The sequence below is a fragment of the Pelophylax lessonae genome (assembly GCF_965119305.1).
Source record: "Pelophylax lessonae genome assembly, chromosome: 3".
In the NCBI taxonomy this organism is placed as follows: domain Eukaryota; kingdom Metazoa; phylum Chordata; class Amphibia; order Anura; family Ranidae; genus Pelophylax; species Pelophylax lessonae.
In genome coordinates, this window is record NC_138770.1 from 375254090 (window position 1) to 375278996 (window position 24907).

Genomic DNA, 24907 nt, shown 5'->3' on the forward strand with positions numbered 1-24907 from the left:
CACAATTTTACACTCTGGTTACTGTTGGAAATAGCAGTGATTAGTGGTCACCATCAACAAAGATTGCCTTGCCACCCGAAGTGTTGCTGTTTCACACTGGAAAAAAAAGAAAGAAAGAAAGAAAATCTATACCACCTTCTAGGTAAAATAGCTCAAGCACTTTACACCGCCACCTCAGTAAGGGAATTTCTCTGAAAAAAGTATAGTATACAGCACAGTTAAATGCTTTTGTTTTTACACTTTGACTGTTGCTATATCATTTTTTTTCTAAATACCAATCTCAAAGCACAGCTGGAACAGTCCTCGGGGAAGAGGTTGAGCTGTATGGGTTTTAAAACAAGCATTACAACTGTTTATTATTTTCTAATTGCATAGTTGGTATGTTCCAATACATTTGCATGGATAAGTGCAAGCAAAGGTTTTAATCACATTGTAATTAATTAAAACATCTGTACAGTGCATAATGTGCATTGTGTATATTTCTCACTCTAAGACATAAAGTACAATATACTAACCAAGTCACAGCATGGATCTCTTTTGTCTGAAATTATATATAGGTGTGGGTAGAGCAGCTCAGCAGTAACACTGGACTTGTTTTTTCCCTTTTAACACTATTTAAAAAAAAAAATGTTTAAGGTTTTTATTCTTTTAGGAAATTAAAATAATATCAGTTTAGCATAGTTTAATTTAGTATTTTCTTGTGTGAATTTCAGTCACACAGATTATTAATGAAGAATAAGATGAATTAAACAGTAGATAGAATGAGGAGGAAATAGAGTTTTCTTCAGTTAAATATATTCCATTTCATTATGAATTTTACAGGCAATCACATATTTTAAACCCAAGCTAATGTTAAAATGAATGATAGCTCTGTCACTAACCTACTAATGTGCTAAATAGAATAATGAAAAGAACCTTCTGTAAATGTGCTTAAAGGTTATCTGGATCCAGTAGTAATATTTGTGTTTCGCTTAGACAGGCTGGTTAAAACACTGACTGGCCTCTTACATTTCTCCGTGACTCAAATGATGACTCCTCCTGGAAGTTGAGGCTTTGTTCACTGTTATACTGTATTCAGTTTAGACCATTATATGGTGCAACTACTCCTTTTTAGACAGATGTAAGGAATATATAAAAAATAAACAAACTTTGTAAAATGTTCTGTGGCCCAAAAAAAATTGAGCTTTATTGAGGATAGAAAAATGAACCTCTAAAAGTCAAGATGAAAAAGGATCTTTTTTTCCGAAGTTGTTAATCAGGACCTCAGAGACCCAACTTTGATAAGACTGCTTGATTGCCTAATTGTATTTTTTGTTGTGCTGTGTTAGTTTGTACCATCCCAGAAAGTAAAGCGCAGTTCCACTAATTCCAGTGATAGTCACCAAAATGGCAGCCATTGTTACTTCTGGGACTGCTTTGCTGGCAACAGTAGACAATATGACAGGAGCAGGTGGAGAACCACATCTTGAGAACAGACCAACTTAAGCCAAGAGTCAGAACCTATGATAGACAAACATATTCAGAAGATGTGGCAATAGTCCAGAGAAGAAAGAAAGGTCCTAGCGCTTATGGATCTATACGTGTACATGTATGCGCTCACTCCCACACTTTTAGTAGTCCAGAGCAAGTTGCAGACAGAGAGTGTGATAGTATTAACCAGAAAGGGGAACTAGTTGTAAGCAAGGGCAAAAGATCAGAACAAAAGTAACAGAAGGCAAACCGAGGCAAGCTCAGTTGTAGAAGAATAGAACTGAGAACAAGTCAAGTATTGGCTAAAGAGGCAGATCAGGTTCTTTGCAGGATAGTTTCCAAAGTGAGACTAATGAGTACCAAACACCTTTACCCTGGCACTAACTCAGCACATTGAGCTACATTTAAACCTAGCATTTGAGTATAGCTTTGGGTTCTTTTTTGCATAAAAAATATCTGCCAGCAGATGATTCTGGCATACACCACACTAAATTTGCCCACATTAGGAACAGGGTATGAAGGGAAAAATAGAGATGGAAGCTGAAAAAAGACTGTAGCAGCAGGTGGCACATCCAAATGTTGAGAAAGAGAAACACGAAGAACCACAGAATAGCATCTTACCTTCATGGGAAGTACATGACTACAAATGCAAGTAGGCCTTGCCTTATCAATTAAACATTTACCTATAGCTATGTTGGTATGGATCACATAAAACAATTTTTTCATTGTACACATCATTTTCAGACTTCCATACTGGAAGGATTTCTGGTTAGAAGGCAATATAAGAAAAAATTCCTACCCAGAGATTCAATAGCAAACACGTGTGAACTAAAAAAGAGGCAATTAATAAAGTATGCAAGACATCACTTTAGTATGAACCCAAAGACAAAAGAAAAATTGTCCTTCAGAAATTCACTTTATTGTTCATCATAGAAGTAATGAAACTGAATTATAACAGTTTCATAAGCAACACTCCTTCCTGTTACTAGACTAATGCATTATTAATGAGCACTATTTTTGAAAACGAATAAACTGTTTGCAAAGCATTAACATAGTCTATTGGTTATGATTGACACTGACTTTCCTTTCATTTTGCTTTTGGCAAGAGACATCTAGGCAGAATTATGTGCATCTGGACATTACTAATATTATTCTTGTTATTCAAGCTGGCCAGGAGTGATATGGAAATTTACCCATATTATAGCCTAGAATTAAAATAGCTGGCAGAGGTTTGTTCAGTATGATGATCAGTAAGAAAACTTTATGAACTAAGAACTGTGGATTATTGTACTCTACATTTGTTCATATTTACATGAGGATGAGGATCCATTTAAAATCCAATAAGCGTGAAAGTGAGTTATGAGTGAAACTTGCAATATTAGACTGTGAATTTCACATTAAACAAACATAAATGTTTTATTACATCACCATTTTGTTTTTGGCTTTTTAATGATTCTACTGTTACATTACTGCCAAAAGATAGTAAAAAAACAGCAGGTATGTGTATATATCAAAAACCTAATACAAACAAAGACTTGTTTTTTAAAATAGTTTCCCATGGAATGCATTATCTGTTCATTAGCAGGCACTGAACCTCTCTGTTCATGCTATGCCTACTCTAGCAAGCTTATTGTTGTTTTCAAACATGGTTAACTGTTTTGTTTTCTAGGATAGCCTTAAAGTGGTTGTTACCCTGAAAAAAAATGGATCCAGTTTCTTTAACTTCTTTACGACCGCCCGCCACAGAAGTAATGCGGCAGGCAGCCGCTCCTGCGCGCACCACTGTAACTATACGCGGCCGCGCGCAGGCGCTCCCGCCCCCCGCTCATCAGTGGGGAAGCCAATGCAGTGGGCAGGCGGCTCCGATTGCCGCCTGACACCCGCGATCGTTCCCCGCTGAGAGAGAAGAACAGTCGGCTGTTGTAAACACAGCTGACCCTTCTTCTCCCTGGAATGATCATAGAGCCTCTGTGATCCTTCTATATAGGAACACAGGTCTCTATGGTAATTTCACAAGCCACGCCCCCATAGTTAGAATTACTCTCCTAGGCTCACATTTAACCCCCTGATCACCCACAATGTTAACCCCTTCCCTGCCAGTGTCATTATTACAGTAACAGTGCATATTTTTAGCACTGATTACTGTAGTAATGTCACTGGTTCCCCCAAAAGTGTCCCCCAAAAGTGTCAAAAATGTCAGTCAGGGGTCCGATCTGTCCCACAAAAAAACGCAGATCGCCGCCATTACTAGTAAAAAAAAAAACAATAAAAATTACATAAATCTTCCCGTAGTTAGTAGATGCAATAAATTTGTGCAAACCAATCAAAAAACGCTTTTTGCGATTTTTTTTTTTTTTTTACCAAAACTGTGTAGCAGAAAATAAATTGCCCTAAAATGTAAAAAAATTATGATTTTTAATTTTTTTTTGAGAATGTCATATAGCAGAATGTGAAAAATATTGTTTTTTCTTCAGAATTGTCGCTCTTTTTTTGTTTATAGCGCAAAAAATAAAAATCGCACAGGTGATCAAATACCACCAAAAGAAAGCTCTATTTGTGGGGAAAAAAGGACGTAAATTTTGTTTGGGTACAGCATTGCATGACCGCGCAATTGTCAGTTAAAGTCACGCAGTGCCAAGTTAAAAAAAGTTGCCTGGTCATTAACCACTTAAGCCCCGGAAGATTTTACCCCCTTCCTGACCAGGGGGTATTTTGCGATTCGGCACTGCGTGACTTTAAGGGACAATTGCACGGTCGTGCGACGCTGTACCTAAATGAATTTGAGTTATAGCAAAGAGATCCCCTAGGGGTGGGACTTTAAATGGCAAAGACCAGAGCTTGAGTAGATTTCTTCAAATTTTTATTCGTACAATAGATAATATGAATTACATTTGTGAGAATGAAAGAAGTGAAAATAACTGTATACATAGGTTACAAACAATTAGTGAATAAAAACAAGTGGCCAAGTGATACATCACAGATAAGAATGGCTGGGATTTCTTGGAAGGAAGGGACCCATTCTTATCTGTGATGTATCACTTGGCCACTTGTTTTTAATCACTAATTGCTTGTAACCTATGTATACAGTTATTTTGACTTGTCTTTCATTCTCACAAATGTAATGTAATGTGTGTGTAACAGCAAAGATCAACGGTCCTACATAGCAGGACCGAGTGATCTGTGCTTTTACACAGGGAAGAATGACAGGCGGCTTTGTTTACATTAGCCGCCTGCCTTTCTCCCTCTCCACCCGACGATCGCGAGTGACCCGATGTCCACCGGTCACACGCGTGGGCTTCCTAGTGAACGAGCGGGGGCCGGAGCGCGCCTCCGGCGGCGCACGCTCGCCCCCTATTGGCTCCCAGGCTAGTGACGTACTGGTACGTCACTTTGCCTGGGAGGGGCTGACCGCCGCCGTATATAGTCGGGTGGCGGTCGGCAAGTCGTTAAGGGGCAAATCCTTCCGGTCTTAAAGTGGTTAAAGCATGAATAACATCACAGTGCTTGTGCTGTGTAATATGGCCTTTGTATCATCCTAAATACCTGGTTGATTTTGCCTGATGCTGCCCTCCCCTCTGTAAACTGACCACATTGATCATGGATGCTGAGTTCTCACACTGTGGTCAGTTTACCCCTCCCTCCCTGCCTGTCAGCTCATGCCAGTGCCCTGCCCTCCTACTGCTAAAATTATCTTTTAATTTTCATGTAATCCCCAGTGTCTGATAATGTTATGTGCCCGATGTATGTGGTGTAAAAAAAAAAGAGCCATTTTATACCTTATATCAGAGCGTTGCTTAAATCTCACGTGACTGCCTGCCTCTCTCCTTCTCTCCTCCTGGCTGACATTAGCAGGGGATTCAGCCCCTCCCGCTGTAGCTGTCCAATCAAAGGAGGAGAGAGGCGGGTAGTCGCGTGATCGCTGAGCGAGCTCTGAAATAAGGTATAAAATGGCATTTCTTTTTTATAACGCACATACACTGAGCACATAACATTATTGAACACTGGGGATTACATGAACATAACAAAGTGGCTTTACAACCACTTTAATGCTTTGTGATGTCCAATGCCATTTGACTTTTTTTTGCCTAGAGTTCAAGGACCAAAATGTTACCCACTTCCTCCTGCCCATGCACATCCTTATTGATCAATATAGCCATCAAAATCATTTGAAGGGATGATTATGGGAAAGAAGTGAAGACCACAGGGTGCCCTATGCAAGGTTAGGAGATTTTTTTTGGTGGGCAAAGGTAACTTTTGCTACATGTCCTAAATATAAAATAAATATATTTTTATTAGTGAGCATGAACATTATTACATCAAGTATTGCAGGAATTGGTGTTAGTAAAACATTTTGTCATTTGGAGTGAACAAAGGTGTATGCAAAACATTTGTGCAGACTTTGCAGATGCACAAGGAAAGCTGGAAGTTCATTTATATTGGAAGCAAATTAGACAGATGCTGAAACACCTCCTGCTAAACATGGACCCTATTTATTTCAAGTACAGGTGACAAACATAATACATGTAATGCTCATGGTTTGTACTATCTAAGTGATGCTGGACAAGAAGCATTTGCCGTGGTTGTATTCTTGACACAATGAAGGGGAATTTAATAAAGCTTTTTCTTCACTTTCCTGGCATGAATGGCTATTGTACATGGGTTACGCCTAATTCAAGAAACATTTGTGATAGTTACATAGTTACATAGTTAGTGAGGTTGAAAAAAGACATCAGTCCATCCAGTTCAATCTATGATGTGTGTGTGTGTGTTTGCTGCTAACCGTACATTGTATACCCCTGTATGTTGTGGTCTTTAAGGTGTCCATCTAACAGTTTTTTTAAACTATCATTGCTCCCTGCTGATACGACTGTTTGTGGAAGAGAATTCCACATCCTTACTGCTCTTACAGTGAAGAACCCCCTGTGTATTTTAAGGTTAAACCGCCTTTCCTCTAGTTTTAGTGAGTGGCCACATGTCTTATTTTTCTTAGTTTTGGTTCCTAGAGTGAGTAGTGCACTCAATTCAGGAAGTTTTAATTTGCACGTCTGCTCAAAATTCAAAATCAATTATTGAAAGTTTGTATCTCATGAAACAGGCTAATTAAGACAAACTTTCTTTTGGCGTACAGAGAGAAAGGACAGACTGGACCCAGAAAGATGTGTATACAGGTCAAAAAAGTGCAGCGCTAGCTTATAAACCAAGAACTTAACATTAATGGTGGAATCCTCTCAATAAACCTTAATATTACTACAATACTAGTCTCTGTGATATGTAACTACACATATAATACACATTAAACTAAAAATAAAACATAAATAATAAAACTTAGCAGAAATGGTGGAAACCCCCTCCTACAGATAGTTATCATACAAATTACGTTCAGTTGCAATAATTCAAGTAATATGTGACTTCACATGTAATACACATCAAAATAAAAATTAAACATAGCATCTAAAAAAACAAACAAATCCAAGGTGCAATAATAGTGGGAACCCTCCAACTAAAAAGACTTCATTTTGTGAAAAGAGTGAAGAAAAAATAATAAACTGCCAGTAAAACATCCAATACATGTATCTAGAAAGCTGCATGTTTCCACAGTGAGCTCCAACTTCAAAGAAACCCTTGTGATCTACCACCAGTCAGTGAATGCTCTCACCTTAAACTCAGACCCATTTACAGGTCTTAATGTGCTTCCAGGGATCTTATCCTTTAGCTATCTGCTCCTCAGATCCTCCAACTCCTCTTCACAAGTAACCATGCACTTATGGGATCACCACTCCTAAACGTACGGATTAATGCTCAAAGATAATGATGGATAAACCAATATAGTGTTTATACTTTTTAAAAGCTCATTAAAATACTTTAAAACACTCACTCACATTTACATTGTGCATTAAAATCTGTGCACATAAATATACAGCTTGCCAGGGTACAATCACATTGGCCCCTTTAAGAGTCAAAGATATCAGTAACACAGTATATCAGAATAGAGGGAATCACTTCCTACTTAGCATGATGACTCGCAGGTATAGTTTGCATGGGATCTCCTGGATGATGTCACATGCGAACAGAGCAGTGGGCGTGGTTACGCATTTTAAAGGACCTCCTTTGCCAAGCTCTATTCCTCCATCTTACAACTCTGCTTTCCAGGACTACAAGTGAGAGTCGTCCATGTTGGGAATGTTGAGTACATGCTTTTTCTTTTTTTATTGTGTAAGTAGCCAATTTGCATTTGATTTTAACATTAAATACTTTAAATCTACTATAAAATTGTTGAATATCCGCGCTCTCAAAGATTAGCAGCCAGCATTAACCACAATGTGATAAAAAAACTATAGACAAAAAATGCAGCGCTCATAGAATAACATATGGTGTAAATGAATATATGAAAGTCCACTTCAAGCTGTTGAAATGAGTTGTATAGTCCACCGACAACACCCTTAATGTGTGACAATCCGTCTATGAAATCACAGGGACAGTGACGACCTCCACCACACACAAAGTAGCCTACTGGCCTCTTACCAGATGGGTATGACCACCGCTCTCACAATGGTCACACAACGCTTGTTGTTATAAAGCTTGATAATCGACCCTGAAAGCCTTCCAATAGGTGCTCCCAAATCAATAGGCCCCCCCTGATGACGCAGTTGCCTGCGAAACATGTAGGCGGAGCTTCAGCACGGTTCGACGTCACAAGCTGGAAGTGCTTTACTGCTACAGTGGTTTTTTGATTCAAGGCTGTTTTATGATGATGTATCTGGTGAGTGCATTTTACTTTCAATAAATATACACCTGTGAAAACGTACTTCACCATGGTCTTCCCCCTGTTTTTTAACTTTTGGGAGTGATTGTGCCTGGCTACTTTGGGATCCGACATTTGAATTGGGAGCACCTATTGGAAGGCTTTCAGGGTCGATTATCAAGCTTTATAACAACAAGCGGTGTGTGACCATTGTGAGAGCGGTGGTCATACCCATCTGGTAAGAGGCCAGCAGGCTACTTTGTGTGTGGTGGAGGTCGTCACTGTCCCTGTGATTTCATAGACGGATTGTCACACATTAAGGGTGTTGTCGGTGGACTATACAACTCATTTCAACAGCTTGAAGTGGACTTTCATATATTCATTTACACCATATGTTATTCTATGAGCGCTGCATGTTTTGTCTATACTTTAAATCTACTGCACTTAGTGTGTGCTCTTCTTGTTTGTCTGTACAGTATGTCATTTGAAGATTAATCTAATCTTGTGAGGAGCAGCACCAAAGGCAGAATGAGGTTTCACTCTTGCACTCTATCATTACTCTTGATCATTCCAAAGTCTGGACTAAGGATTTGTGGTTTAATCAACTTATGAATATGAACTGTTTTTTCTGATGGACTTGATTTTTGTTTGGTTTACATTCCACAAGTTCTTTCATTTACATTTCAGAGTCACAAGTATTTTGAATGTGTTTATTTTGTTTTTGTGTCTGTATAGTACGTCTAATTCACCTACATTAGAATAACTGAAGACTATAGGAAATTTTTGGACATCTTAGGTAATTTCTCAAATAGGGAATTTAATGACTCGGGCAATGTAATTTTCCATTAAAGATGTTACCTTGGTACCTTGTCTCCAATAGCAATTTAAACCACCAGTTCTCCTCAGAGATGCTTGTGACGGTTGTAAGAGCTTTGTACCAAATTCAAGCACAAGTTCTAGGCAAGCACATAAATTTGGCACACTCTGTCCCACTTTTAGAACACCTGTGAGACACTTAAGCTAAATCTGCAATGCCACACAGTAAAATCGCCAGTGTTAAAATCCTGGTGTTAAGGTGTTTTAGAGTAAACTGTTAATATTATGGTGTTGAATTGCAGGGAATTAACACTATTAGTGTTAGCAATCCTCTCTATCTGATGAAAATACAGAGGTAAACAACATCAACACTAGGAGTGTAAATTGGAACATTCAAGATATTTATGTGTTCTGTTCTCCTACACCCTATATAATGCGGGTGGTGTTTTAGCACATGAACTATAGATTAACCACTTGACCACCTGGTGTTATACCCCCTTCATGACCAGGCCAATTTTTTATTCTATTAAGCGCTGCGACTGCAGCGGTAACTGACACCAACTGACATTAACAGGCACCAACTGGCAGTAACCAATGCCAACTGGCGTTGACTGACATTGCCTTTGACAGATTCCTCTGCAGGGGAATCGCCATGGGAGTGAGTGGCAGCGCGATCACGCACATGCTCACACATCACGCAAACTCGGAAGACATACCTGTACATCCTCTGGGAAAAACCAGCCTGCGGATTGTCAGCACTGTATAACCACTTAACCACTTCCCGACCACCCGCCACCTATTTACTGCAGCAGGGTGACTCTCCTTCACAAACTGACGTAGGTCTACGACGGTCACGCGTGGGAAGCTAGGGGGCCCGCCCCCACTTGGCATCAGGGGGCTAATGCATGGGGCAGGTGGCTGCGATTGCCGCCTGACACCCGCAAATGCTCCCCGCTGAGAGAGAAGGACGGTCGGCTGTTGTAAACAGAGCCGACCGCTCTGCTCCCTGAAATGATCACAGAGCTCATGTGATCCTTCTATATAGGATCACATGTCTCTATGGTCATTTCACAAGCCACGCCCCCCCCCCCCACAGTTAGAATCACTCCCCTAGGCTCACATTTAACCCATTGATCACCCATAGGGTTAACCCCTTCCCTGCCAGTGTCATTATTACAGTAACAGTGCATATTTTAGCACTGATTACTGTAGTAATGTCACTGGTACCCCCAAAAGTGTCAAAAATGTCAGTTAGGGGTCCAATCTGTCTGCCGCAATGTCGCAGTCCCGCAAAAAATAGCAGATTGCCGCCATTACTAGTAAAAAAAAACAATAAAAAGGACATAAATCTTTCCCGTAGTTAGTAGACGAGGGTGGTGGGGTGGTCGGCAAGTGGTTAATTGATTCTATTAACATGGTTGCTGCTCCACAATGATGCTGTTCTACATCAGCACTTTTATAGTTACATAGTTAGTCAGGTTGAAAAAGTCCATCTGGCTCAACCAAAAGGAAAAAAAAACAGTAAAGAAAACCCAACCATACAATCCCATATACACAATCCTATACCTGCAGTTGATTCAGAGAAAGGCAAAAAAACCCAGTAAAGCATGATCCAATTTGCTACAGCAGAGGAAAAGAAATTCCTTCCTCATCCTTCGAGAGGCAATCGGATATTCCCTGGATCAACTTTACCTATGAATATTAGTACCAATTTATATAATATGGGTATATTCCTAAACCTAGGAAAGAATACAGGCCTTTTTTATAGCTATCTAGTGAGCAAGCCAGAACCACCTCTGGACAGAGTCTATTCCACATTTTCATAGCTCATACCGTGAAGAAACCTTTCCGTATTTGGAGACGAAATCTGTTTTCCTCTAGACGTAAAGTTGCAGCCTGCCTAAGCTAGGCAAGTAAGTCCACTTTGTAATATATAAGAACATTTTAGAACCTGTCTGGAGTTTACTTGCAGATAAGCTATGGCTTTTGTTGCTTCAGCCTCCTCACTTTCACCATGTTTGTCTGAAATCTGCACCTCCCCCAGTGATGTCACCACCAGCCACCAATGAAGGTGCAGATTTGTGTCTCTCCCAAGCATATTTGAATCCACTTACCAATGGATTACTTACACTTACTTTCTAAGGTCAGTTTTGAACTTTTGCTTCTACTAGTTTAAGGTCATGTCCCCATGTTTTTGATCCTTGCTCTATTGAAAATACTGTCCTCGTGAACCTTATTTACACCGTTTATATTTTTAAAGGTTTTAATCATGTCTCACCTTTCCCTTCATTACTCTAGACCAGTGATGGCGAACCTTGGCACCCCAGATATTTCGGAACTACATTTCCCATGATGCTCATGCACTCTGCAGTGTAGTTGAGGATCTTGGGAAATGTAGTTCCAAAACATCTGGGGTGCCAAGGTTCGCCATCACTGCTCTAGACCATACATGTCAAACACAAGACCTGAGGGGGGAATAAGGCTTACCAGGCCTTGTTTTGCAGCCCTTGCCACATCGCCATTGGCAGCCAATTGCATCCCTCTCAGTGACATGGATTGGCTGCCAAAGCCTATTTCCCCATGATCCCTAGCCACCGACATGTATCCCAGCACAGCCATGCACTGCCCACAACAAATAATGATTAGCTGCCTGGTATTTTACAGAAATGCCTAGTGAAGTGTCAAAATTGTCGATTTGTAAATTCCATCAATTATGTCACATCCGGTGACACTTTCTCAGCTGATTGCTTACTGCACCTGTGCTGGTCAGGTCTGTTGTCAGTTTGTGATTGGTTTAGCAGGGCCCTATATGGCATAATGGTAATTGGTTGATGTTGCCGAGCCCCCAAGAATCTTCATTGGTGCAGCCCGGGGGGGGGGGGGTTACCAGCCAATTAAGATTCTTGGGGGCTCATCAATAGCAACCAACCAGAATTGACCAAGCACAAACTGGCAATATCAGTGACGAATGCAGGTGCTGTGATCAATACAGAATGTGATTTTACAAATGGAGGAATCTGACTCTTACATCGGCCCGTCAAGGGTAAACATAATGCTGATACAGCCCTAGATAAAAAATTAAGTTTGACACCCCTGCTCTAGACTGTACATATTTAGTTCCTGCAGTCTGGCCTAATATGTTTTGTTCCCCAGACCTTTTATTATTTTTGTTGCCTGTCTCTGGACTTGCTCTATCTAATCTATATCTTTTCTTTCAATGGTTTTTATTAGAATATAACAAATTCAGGTACAAAATATAAATGGTACAACAAGGTAAAAAACCATCTGTTAACAAAGATCAGAAAACTGAGGCCAGAGGTGAAAAGTAGTCACATAATAACTAAGTCAACCAATACTATGTATGGCATAATCAACCCAAAGTAAGGTATAGAAAAATATGAAGGGCTAAGATCCATATAACTGGGGGTGGAACCCCCAAAAAATAAGGACATGTCCCTGAAGACACCCCTATAGAGAACACACTGTGTCTCAGGGGAGGTGGCCCATATGAATAGGATCATATTAGAGGAAGACCGAAGCGTACCTTAATCAGTAAGCTTGAAACATATTATCTGCCAAAAATTTGAACATAAGGAGGGTTCAGAAATGGAATCGTGTCTTACTGAATCAAGGTATAAAAATTAAACCCAATGAAACCAGAGGGAAAGGAAGAACACCAAGTAGCAAATAATCTCTGGCTGACCTCGGAAGCATGAAGCAGTGTCAATGATATTAACAAAGTAAAAAGAAAAGAGAGAAGGAAATACCAACAGAAGGAAGAGATAGTACTTGGAAAGGATAGGAGGGGAAAAAGGGGGGGAGGTGGGGGGGAAGAGGTTCCTGCGGCCGGAGTACTGCTTGCCATGAAGCTGCTATAAATATATCCATCGCTGGAGTGGGTCATGAGCGCAATTAAAGAGTCACATTCACAAAAGCTGTCCAGGGTTCACAGATCTTCTCAAATTTTTGGAGTCATCCAATATACTAAATATCTTCTCCCGTGACATAATCTAAGAGATTTTATGTCTAGCCAGACGTGAAGAAACCGAGGGCAGCTTCCACTGCCTAGCTATCATCATTTTAGCACTGAGGAAGATGTAAAAAATAAATGTTTGGGTGTGCTTAGGAACTTTGGGAATGTGGTGGCATAAGAGGGCAAAAACTGGTGATGGATGAAGGAAAAGGCCCGTGATCTGGTGAACCATTCTAAAGATGCGATGCCAACACAACCTAATTTTGGGGAATTCCCAAAAAATGTGGAGGAGGGTGCCATTCAGGTTGCAGCCTCGAAAACAGACTGGGGAGGTAGTGGGAAAAATTGTGGCCAAACGTGTAGGTACCGTGTAACGTCTCATGAGAACCTTGAGATTAGCTTCAATGAGTCCTATGTTGTGCACTCCCCTGAAGGAGCGCCCAACTAATGCATGCCAGTCAAAGAGGTCCCATTCCATGTTTAGATCTTTTTCCCATTTAATCATGTAGGCAGTTTTTACCTGAGAGTCATTCAGCAAAGCGTAAATAAGTGAAATCCCGCCTTTAACGTCATAAATTTGTGCGCACCATTGTTCGTAAGGGGTTACCCGCAAAGGTTCAGAGGATTCCGTCCTAAGGGAATTGAGGAAGTGTGTAAGTTGAGATAGTCAGAATCGTTCCACAGGTGGCATCTTCAACTTAGTAGCACAGTGAGAGTAGGTTAAGGGACCCGTTCTATCAAAAAAGTGGCCAATTCTATAGAGACCCTTGTCTGTGCACCATTTAAATGCCCTAATATCTTCACCAGGAGGAAAGGCTGGGTTATTAAAAATATGAGTGAGAGGAGCCCAAGGGGAGGTGACCTTTAGAGATTTGTGTATCGAATCACACATAGAAAAGGAATGGGAGAGGGAAGGAGCCATCACTGGAGGACGCGAGTTGGAGGGCCGCCAAACCAGGTAATCAATAGTGTGTAGAGGCACGGCCTGACGTTCCACGAAATACCAATCAGGCTTGTCCCCCTTGGAATAAATGATGGAGAACTGAGACAATTGTGCAGCCTGGTAATATTTCCAGAGGTCTGGTACCCCAGACCCCCTTGTTTGTGTATCCTATAGCCCTTTCTACCCCAGATAAACTTAAAAATGTTAGCTTGCAGTTTCAGAATGCAGGATGGGAAGTGAGTGGAATAAATATAGAATGCGCAGAAGAAGAGTCATCTCGATGGCATTAATTCTGCATAGCCAGGAGATTTGAGAACGAGACCAGTCTAGTAGGTCATTATTAAATTTTTTGATCATGGGCGAGTAATTAACAGAGTAGAGCTTGTCAATCTTGGAAGTTATAGAGACCCCTAGATAAGGAATGTTATCTGAATGCCATGAAACGGAGAAATGATCTTTCAGTCGATCGACTAATGATACGGGGAGATTAATGTTGAGAGCGAGAGATTTACTCATATTGACCCGAAGACCCGAGGCTGCGCCGAAGACATTAAGGAGGGAAACTATATTTGGGAGAGAGATCAAGGGCGAGGTGACAAAAAAGCATTATGTCATCCACGAACAAGGCACATTTGTGGGTATAGGCACCGCACCTGAGACCGTGGATATCAGGGTGGAGGCATATGGCCGTTGCTAGCAACTCCAAAGCTATGGCAAAGAGAAGTGGGGATAAAGGACACCCTTGCCTCATGCCTCTGCAAATCCGGATATCAGCAGAATAATAACTTTGCAATCTGATTTGTGCTGTAGGAGAGGAGTAGAGGGCTGTGAGCGTGGTGAGGAAAGAAGGGCCAAAGCCCCACCTTTCAAGAGTGTTGAAGAGGAACGGCCAGGACAGGGAGTCAAAAGCTTTTTGTAGATCTAAAGAAAGGAGAAACCCGAGTTCAGCAAAGTAATTGCGTGGACTACCCTCCTTACCTGATCAGGACCCTGTCTGCTCGGGATAAATCCCACTTGATCCTTATGTATATATTTGTCAATAAAGCTGGATAGGCGGTTTGCGAGAATTTTGGTCATTATCTTAAGATCGTTATTAATGAGAGAAATAGGCCTGTAATTCCCCATCTCAGAATGATCTTTTCCCGGTTTAGGAATAACTGATATGAAGGCTTTATTAGACGTGCTGTCTAGCTGAGCACCTCCTCTAAGAGAATTGAAGAACCTGACCAGATAAGGAGAGAGGGTAGACGCGAAGGACTTGTAATAAGTGTTAGAGAAACCATCGGGGCCGGGGGTGGAGTTTGGACGGAGGGACTTAATGACATCTGGGACTTCTTGTTCGTTAATGGGGGCTTCGAGGAGGGATCTATGTGAAGACTTGAGTCGGGGGAGAGGGACGCTGTCCAAGAAAGAATTGAGATCATCACCCTTTTTAAGCTGTGGGGCAGCATAAAGTTTAGAATAAAAGGAGTGGAAGGATTCCATGATGGAATTAGGGTTGTTGGTGAGCTCTCCTAAAGGAGATTTAATTTTGGGTAGGGAAACCACCCTAAACCGAGGGGACAGTTTTGAAACTAGTTTCAGGCCCACTTTATCCTGAGACGCGCAAATACGAGCCCCTTGACAGCATAAGCTCTTTTCTGCTCTAGAGGTGAGGGCTAGATTAAGCGACAGTTTAATCTTGTCTAATTCCACAAGGGAGTCAGAAGTGGGAGAGCGTTTATGGACTCTACTAAGGTGTTTTAATTCAGCCTCAAGACGATCGATATCAATTTGTCTTTCTCTTTTGATCTTGGCTCCTAATTGAAAGAGTTGTGGGTGAAGTGTCGCGGAGCGCATTTTCGATCATGGTGCATCTGGTCGGTAGATTAAGAGGGAGTCATTCAGTCTCCAAGGGGCAGGTCCCTTATGGGGAGAGGAACATGTAAGCTGGAGAGTAACCATAGAGTGGTCAGACCAAGGGGTGTCTCTTATTTTAGATTTCAGGGCAGAGGGAATTTCAGTAGTGGGAATGAAGATGTGATCAATTTGCGCCAGAGTGTTATGAGGGGCTGAGAAATGGGTGTAATCTCGGGCAGAGGGGTTTAATTCCCCCCATATTTCGACCAGGCCTAAGGCATAGAGTAACCTGGCCACCCGAAGGCTCTGTTTTGGGGGCCTCCGTACCTTATGGCGAGAGGGCACAGTTTTGTCTTGAGAGCAGTCGAAAGGCTAGGTTAGAATCTCCTCCAATGATGACTTGTCCCTCAAAATGAAGGGAAAGGAAAAGAAGCATCTCGGACAGAAACGTTGCCTGTCCCTTGTTAGGTGCATAATAAGAAATAAATGTGTATAAGAGACCGTGTAAATGTACTTTAACCAAGATGTACCTCCCCTGGGGATCCTCAATGTTGTGCAAGTGCGAGAAGGGTAATGATTTGGCAAACAATTTTGCCACTCCCCTCTGTTTAGAGGGGGCATTGGCCAGAAAAAAGGTGGGATATTTATGGTGAACATATTTGGGTTTAAATGAGACTGGGAAGTGGGTCTCCTGAAGCAAGAAGACCCCAATTCCTTGGGAATGGTAGTGCTGAAACACTTTTTTCAGTTTAACAGGAGAGTTTAGGCCCTGTGTGTTGTGTGATGCCACCTGTAGAGAAGAAAACGTACTTACATTAGTCGACATAATTCATGGATGGAAAGCGCTCAGCTGGGGGGAACCAGCAGGAGACAGAGGGGTCCACCAGTAGTCGATCCATAAGGACTTTAGGGAAAGTGTAGCTCAACTTGGCGGATCGCCCAGACCACAGGAACCTAGAAAAAAAAAAAGGAAGAATAGTAAAGATAGAAAAAGAGGGGAGAGAGAGCGGAAAAGGGAGGAAGAACATGCAAGAACCTGGTCTTGCAGGAGAATGAAGAGACCGCGAGGGTAACCCCTGCCTCCCCACCACATGTTCAGATGCATCCTGAACCAGTCAGGGCGCATTCCTGCAGGATGTAAGGAAATGGAATCCTACGTCCAACAGGAGAAGGCGCATAAAGGCAGCACCGGCCATGGAGCCCCAGTCCGGCACACCTAAAAGAGAAAAGTTAAAGTAGCACCCCTAGCCAAATATTAGTGGAAGCAGGAAGAGGGACATGGATGGAAAGACAGGGAGGGAGAGCAGGGAGAGGGAATGGAAAGTGGGGAGGGGAGGAGTGGAGAGGGAAGGGAATGGGGGTGTGTGGGGGTGGTAGGTAGGGAAGGCAGGGGGGGTGGGGGGAAGGTAGGGGGTGAGAGGGAGGTGGGTAGGGGAAAGAAGGGATGTCTATGAAACAAATCTAAAGGAAAACATCCGCAACTGAATTATACCATAGGAGCAGATCATAAAGAGTTAGGGGTGGAGGGTACCAACAAAAGGACTCTGAGTAGTGAAAGTATCCAGTATCATGAGCAAATATGGAGAAAAAATAAGCAAAAAAAAAAAGAAAGCCTTAAAATAAAACATTATCTGTGAGCATAACAAAGATCGGCGGGGGCATTGAACTACCCCTTCAGGGAGAGGACTCACAGAGGCACAAAGTGCAAAAGGAAAAAAAAGCCTGGGGCTAAAAAGAGTCATCAAGGAGGCTTGACGTCATGGTGGCTCTTCGACTGGTGCTTGTTCCAAATGGTCGAGAGGGGGCTGATCGATGGAGGGCGTTTGGATGACATTGATCTGGTATTTGGAGCAGGGGGTGGGAGGTCTATGGCGATGATTCCCAGCTGCAGAAGAATACCCTCTCCCTCCTGGAAGCTGGAGAAGCCATAGGCCTTGTTTTGATGTTGGAAATTCAGCTTGACGGGGAAGGACCACCAATATTTCAAAGATTTATTGGAGAGAGCAGTAAGTAGCGGTTTCAGGGTTCTGTGGCATTGGAACGCCATAGGCGAGAGGTCAGCCAAAAGCTGGATTTTATGACCTTGCACAGATAAGTCCTCTTTGCCCCTACTTTCTTCATAACTTCCTCTTTCACCCTGAAAAAATGTGTGTTAACAATAATGTCTCTCGGAAGACCATCTTTGCGGGGTGGCTGGAGGGCTCTATGTGCTCTGTCCCGTTCCAGCCGGTGGTCTGGAATATCAGGAATGAGGTCCTTTATAAATGTTTTGACGGCAGCAGGAACATCAGGGACGGTTTCGGGGACCCCCCGAATCCTGAAGTTAAGCCATCTGCTCCTATTTTCTAAGTCATTCAGCTTTGAGAGTGCGGTGTCCAATTGATCTTGGAGCGTTTAAATACAAGCAGAGTTTTGATTGACCCTCGCCACGGTTTGGTCATCTGTGGATTCTATTGCTTCAATTCTTGTGCCAATATTGTGAAGTTCTGCCTTGATCGATTCTGTAATCTGGGAAGCCGTGTAAGCTAACCTGGCAGCTAGCATGTCAGAAGACTGAGCCATAAGCTGAGCAATATCAGGGTTAGAACCCGGTGGACTAAGGGCCAGGTGTTGTGAAAATGTTTGAGAGGCCGGGCTATGCAGGCCTGGTGTCCCCACTACTTGTGCCATGGATCGATGTAAGAGGGATTAAGGAGAGGCATCTGGGGGGTGTAGAGCATAAGCTGGGGTCGCTGGGAAGGACCAGGGCTCTGGGGATGCTGGCGGAACGTCTACAATAGAGTCTATAGGCCCCCTACCTCTGAGCTGCCTCATGCTTCAAGCGGTTGTGAGCTGGCGGCTGCCATCTTTGCAGAGTCCTGCAGCGGTGGAGTGAAGTTGAGTTGGTGGGAAACCTCCTTCCTATGACCCGCCGACATGCAGGAACTGTCCCTTGGGTGTCCTGGAGGGGGAATGCTGGCGGGGAGAGAGAAACTTCTGGTGGCGCCGGAGCTGGGGCTCACAATAGACCGGAGCGGTGCGGAGCTCACGGGCTATGCATCCATCCCGGAACTGCCGTGCATGCGCCTCTCTTATCTATATCTTTTTGTAGGTGGTCTCCAAAAATTAACACTGTATTCTAAATAAGGTCTAACTAAAGGGCATTATTTTACATTTAGAAACATTAAACTGCAGTTTCCACTGCTTTGACCAATCTTCCAACAATGCCAAATCATGTTTGATGTTGCAGACACTTTCGGGAATATCAACCCTATTGCACACCCTTTTGTAATCAGCAAATAGAATAACCTTACCCACCAAACACTTCAGTTAAATCACTTAAAACATAATAAACTTTGTATCCACTGACAGACCCAGGGGTTAAGTCCTGTACAACTTTATAATCACTGTGTGGATCTGTATCAAAAGCATTGCTGAAAGCGCTGGAGTTACACTATGTCCACAGAACCACCCTGGTCACCTTTGGCGCCATTCCACAAGTGTGTGCAATTTTAAAACTTGACATGTTTGGTATCATTTTACTCAGTGAAACATAATTTTTTATATTTTACAAAAAAAAATGAATTATCTACTATGTTTTCTTGCTTTATAATTCACTAAAATGTATTTTTTCCCACAATAATTGAGTTTGAAAAATTGCTGCGCAAATAACATGTGACATAAAAATTGTAATGGCCACCATTTTAATCTATAGGGTCTCTGCTAAAAAAATATATAAATAAATAAATATAAATATATATATATATATATATATATATATATATATATATATATATATATATATATATATATATATATATATATAATGTTTGGGGGTTCTGAGTAATTTACCAGCAAAACATGATGATTTTTAAATAGGAGAGAAGTGTGAGACTATGCCTGGGCTGGAAGGTGTTTTAAGAGACAAAATCTGGAAATGTTTACAACTGTTTTTCTTTTTACCTTTTGTAGTCATGCTGCAGCAACGATGAGCATCTAGGACAAAGACCAAGTCATCAACCATATCTTCCAGCAATGGGGAGGAGTAGAGACAAGATTGACAACTACTACATTGTACTAGATAAGAAGCTTATCCCTTGTGAAGCGTTTATTCTCTGGGAGCTTTTGATGAACCTTTCAAAGTCCGTTTTGTTTTTAACCCATCCCATGATGCTGTACTTGTTAGCTTCTATACATTTCTGCAAACAATGGTCTATAAAATTATAATTTGTTACATGAAAATGTTGCTTTGTCTTAGATGTCAAGACCCTCATGCAAATGCTCAGTCCTTTCAATCTCATTTAAAATTTGAACATGGGTTCTATCCCACCTCTAAGTTTAGACTTGTTTGTGCACAACAACTTTGTCAAAAACAGTGTTCCACATACTCTGTTTTTTGGAAAATGTTCATATTTCAGTTTTAGAAAATAATACTTCTCAGATTAATCAGTCTACTCAGTCAGATACATTACAATCCAGCACTTCAGAACATGAATCATTTTCTTATAGTGTTTGTGTAGAAAGTGTAGAAAGTGGGTCAGTACCTTCCAAAAAGCATGTAAAGAACATGTGTGCCTCAATTGTTGCAAAGCTGCAGGGAAGTGGTGTTTAAAATTACATAGCCTCTTCAATTGTATGTGATCTGGAAGAGTTTACACCAGTTACACTCACCAATGCAGCAGAATATTGTCACTTCATAGGGCTCTGAACACTTAACACAGAATTTTGAAAATCTGATCACCCAATTGTAATACTAATAGCTAAAGGAGCAAAGTTCTTTAGTTAAAGGTGGGGAATTTTCGAGCATCTGGAAATAGTTCTTGGTGTTAGATATGACAGTAGAATATATAAAAAAATGGCAACTATGACCAGTTCCAGTTAAGGAAACTGTCTCTTAGAGCGCTTTCACACTGAGGCACTTTTCAAGTGCTTTAGCGGTAACAAAAAAGCAACTGAAAAGCTCACAAAAACCTATTCTAATTAAAATCATTAAATGCTGAGGTGGTGCGCTGGCGGGGCAGTGAAAAAAATCCTGCAAGCAGCATCTTTGGAGCATGTTTTGAGCGCTAAATAAAGTGCCTTCAAAAATGCCCTTCTCTATTCAAATGAATAGGAAGCACCTAAAAAAGTGCTTCAAAAGCGCCTAAAAATGGTTCTTCAAGCAGTTTTTCAGTCACGTGTTTTTTAAAAAAAAGCGCACCGCTAATGCCTTAAAGCGCTCAGTGTTTTATGGGTAGTTTCCAAGCGCCTCATTGTGAAAGGGCTCCAAATGTGAGCAGGACATTTTGCTCACATGCCTGTCACTTTCAGGCAGCATTGAATTTGCTAAGGTCAGGATGATACCTGCAGGTACAGGACTGTTACTGATGAGAGTGTGATTGCAGTTAGCAATCACACTCCTATTACTCTTAGGCAGCCATTTCAGTTATCCAGCCCTGTTTTATATGTGTAACTATGGCATATGATTCCATGTTTATGTCATTCTTCTGTAATTTACTTGTTCAGTCTTAATTGGTAATACTCAATAAAATATATAGTATCTTACAAAAGTGAGTATACCCCTCCCATATTTGTAAATATTTTATTATATCTTTTCATGTGACAACACTGAAGAAATGACACTTTGCTACAATGTAAAGTAGTGAGTGTACAGCTTGTATAACAGTGTAAATTTGCTGTCCCCTCAAAATAACTCAACACACAGCCATTAATGTCTAAACCACTGGCAACAAAAAAGTGAGAACACCCCTGTGTGAAAATGTCCAATTTGGGCCCAAAGTGTCAATATTTTATGTGGCCATTATTTTCCAGCAATGCCTTAACCCTCTTGGGCATGTAGTTCACGAGAGCTTCACATTTTGCCACTGGAGTCCTCTTCCACTCTTCCATGGTGACATCACGGAGCTGATGGATGTTAGAGACCTTGCCCTCCTCCGCCTTCCATTTGAAGATGCTCCACAGATGCTCAATAGGGTTTAAGTCTGGAGACATGCTTGGCCAGTCCATCACCTTTACCCTCAGCTTCTTTAGCAAGGCAGTGGTTATCTTGGAGGTGTGTTTGGGGTCATTATCATGTTGGAATACTGCCCTGCAGCCCAGTCTCTGAAGGGAGGGGATCATGCTCTGCTTCAGTATGTCACAGTACATGTTGGCATTCATGGTTCCCTCAATGAATTGTAGCTCCCCAGTGCTGGCAGCACTCGTGCAGCCCCAGACCATGACACTCCCACCACCATGCTTGATTGTAGGCAAGACACACTTGTCTTTGTGCTCCTCACCTGGATGCCACCGCACACGCTTAACACCATCTGAACCAAATAAGTTTTATCTTGGTCTCATCAGACCACAGGACATGGTTCCAGTAATCCATGTCCTTAGTCTGCTTGTCTTCAACAAACTGTTTGTGGGCTTTCTTGTGCATCATCTTTAGAAGAGGCTTCCTTCTGGGATGACAGCCAATTTGATGCAATGTGTGGCATATGGTCTGAGCACTGACAGGCTGACCACCCACCCCTTCAACCTCTGCAGCAATGCTGGCAGCACTCATCCATCTATTTCCCAAAGACAACCTCTGGATATGACACTGAGCATGTGCACTCAACTTCTTTGATCGGCCATGGCGAGGCCTGTTCTGAGTGGAACCTGTCCTGTTAAAACACTGTATGGTCTTGGCCACCACGCTACAGTTCAATTTCAGGGTCTTGCAATCTTCTTATAGCCTAGGCTATCTTTATGTTGAGCAACAATTCTTTTTTTCAGATCCTCAGAGAGTTCTTGCCATGAGGTGCCATGTTGAACTTCCAGTGACCAGTATGAGAGAGTGAGAGCGATAACACCAAATTTAATGCACCTGCTCCCCATTCACACCTGAGACCTTGTAATACTAATGAGTCACATGACACCGGAGAGGTAAAATGGCTAATTGGGCCCATTTCTGGACATTTTCATTTAGGGGTGTACTCACTTTTGTTGCCAGCGGTTTAGACATTATTGGCTGTGTGTTGAATTATTTTGAGGGGACAGCAAATTTATACGGTTATACAAGCTGTACATTTACTACTTTACACCGTAGCAAAGTGTCCTTTCTTCAGTGTTATCACATGAAAAGATATAATAAAATATTTACAATAAGGTGAGGGGTGTACTCACTTTTGTGAGATACTGTAACAAAAAAAGTAAAACAAGTGCCTTGTTTTTGTGGGTCAGTATGTATAACTAATTTGCTCTAAATATAGTAAATTAACATTATTTATATTTCAAGATTTTGTTTATAATTATATTTATGGTTATCAAAACCTGTGAGAGTTAAGTATTTAACTCTTCAGTGTGGGCAAATAAACTTACCTCAGATATGAATAATTAACTCTAACAGAGTTAATCTACCTCTTTAGCAGGTACAAAAAGAACTACTGCATTAACACCTTTCGGAGTAAAAATCCCTCTGTGAGAGTTATGTATTCATATCTGAGATACAGTAGTTTTTTTTTTTTTTACCTGCTGTGGAGTTAGATTAACACAGTAAGAGTTAAAAAAAAAAGAACCCTTTGAGAGTTAACTATTACAGCAAGTAGTGTGATTTTACTTTCTGAAGAGTTACATTAACACTTGTAGGAGTAATCAAATTCACTCCTTGAGAGTTAAATGCTCAACTCTTATGTAGTGGTAATTTTATAACACTTTTATGAGTGTTAACTTAACTCTGAACAGTGTGGATTATATAAAGACCAGGAAAGTGTTAAAAATAACTCCTACAGAGTTAAATAAATACTGGCAATTTTACTGTGCAGTCTTTATGAATTCCAGAGAATCTGTTGACTCCAATATTATACAGTACTGTTTAGAGGCTTCCCTGGCTTCATTAGCCCAACACAGCAGATGTGCCAGCATACAAAATACATTTTAAGCTTTTATAAATATAACATGTTATAATGCAGAGGGGACAGTTATAAAGGTTTATGGTATATGCAGTTATGTATAAGTTTAAAAAAAACAATGAAAATCAATTCTTGAAAATTAAAGGCCACAAAAGAAGACTTGCATTCAATATTAATCTGGAAAGAAGATTTAACTGTATTGATTTTCTACGACCTGAACTGTCCAAAATACTAAAAAAAAAAAAAAAAGTGTAATTACAGTATTTCTTAAATTTATCTGACAGACAGTTACCTTGGTAATCTCCTTCATGAGAGGGAAAAAGTTTTTTCTTTGTTCAGAATAAAGGTCCATATGTATAGTACAATGAAAAGTAAAAGATACACAGATATGTATATATTTACATCAACACGAATCACGCTTACATGTGACTTATCAACAAAATCAATCAATGAGAAAAAAAAGGCATTAAATAAATAAAGTTCATAAATAAAGTGTAAATAAAGTCCACTGTGTGAAAGGAAGATGGTCCTCTTTCCATGTTCCAAGAATCTAAAACATGTGATCAACATCCATCACTAATAAGGAAGTGTTCCAATAATGAAGCGACCACCAGATGAAAAAATGCATGCTTACCAACTAGCGTGTGACTCCCTAGTGAAAGAGAATTCAAAATTAGCCTGTGGTAGGGCATCCAGCCTTGGATTCTCCTAGGCAATTCCTTGGGCTCCTCCACTAGTTGATGGTTGGGACTAGTTACCATTCGGGTATCACCTCATGCAATAAGGGAATAAAGAGTGGTGCTCCAATAGCGTAAAATGTTATGGGCACATTTAATAAATTATTCAAAATTCCACTCACATTTTTGTAGATTAAATATTTGACTACTGGGCACATTTACCCCTTTCCTGCTCGTTCCAATTTTCAGCTTTCAGCGTTGTCGCATTTTGAATGACAATTTAACTGCAATGCTGTACGCACACAAATTTTTATAATTTTTTTCACAGAAATAGAAATTTACTTTGGTGGTATTTAATCACCACTGGGTTTTCTATTGTTTGCTAAACAAACAAAAAAAGACCCAAAATGTTTTCTAAAGTTTGTTATAAAATTTTGCAAACAGGTAATTTTTCTCCTTCACTGATGTGCACTGATGAGGCTGGACTGATGGACGCTGATGAGGCAGCACTGATAGGCACTGTTAAGCTGCACTGATAGACACAGATGAGGCAGCAATGATAGGTGGCACTGATGGGCACTGATAGGTGGCCTT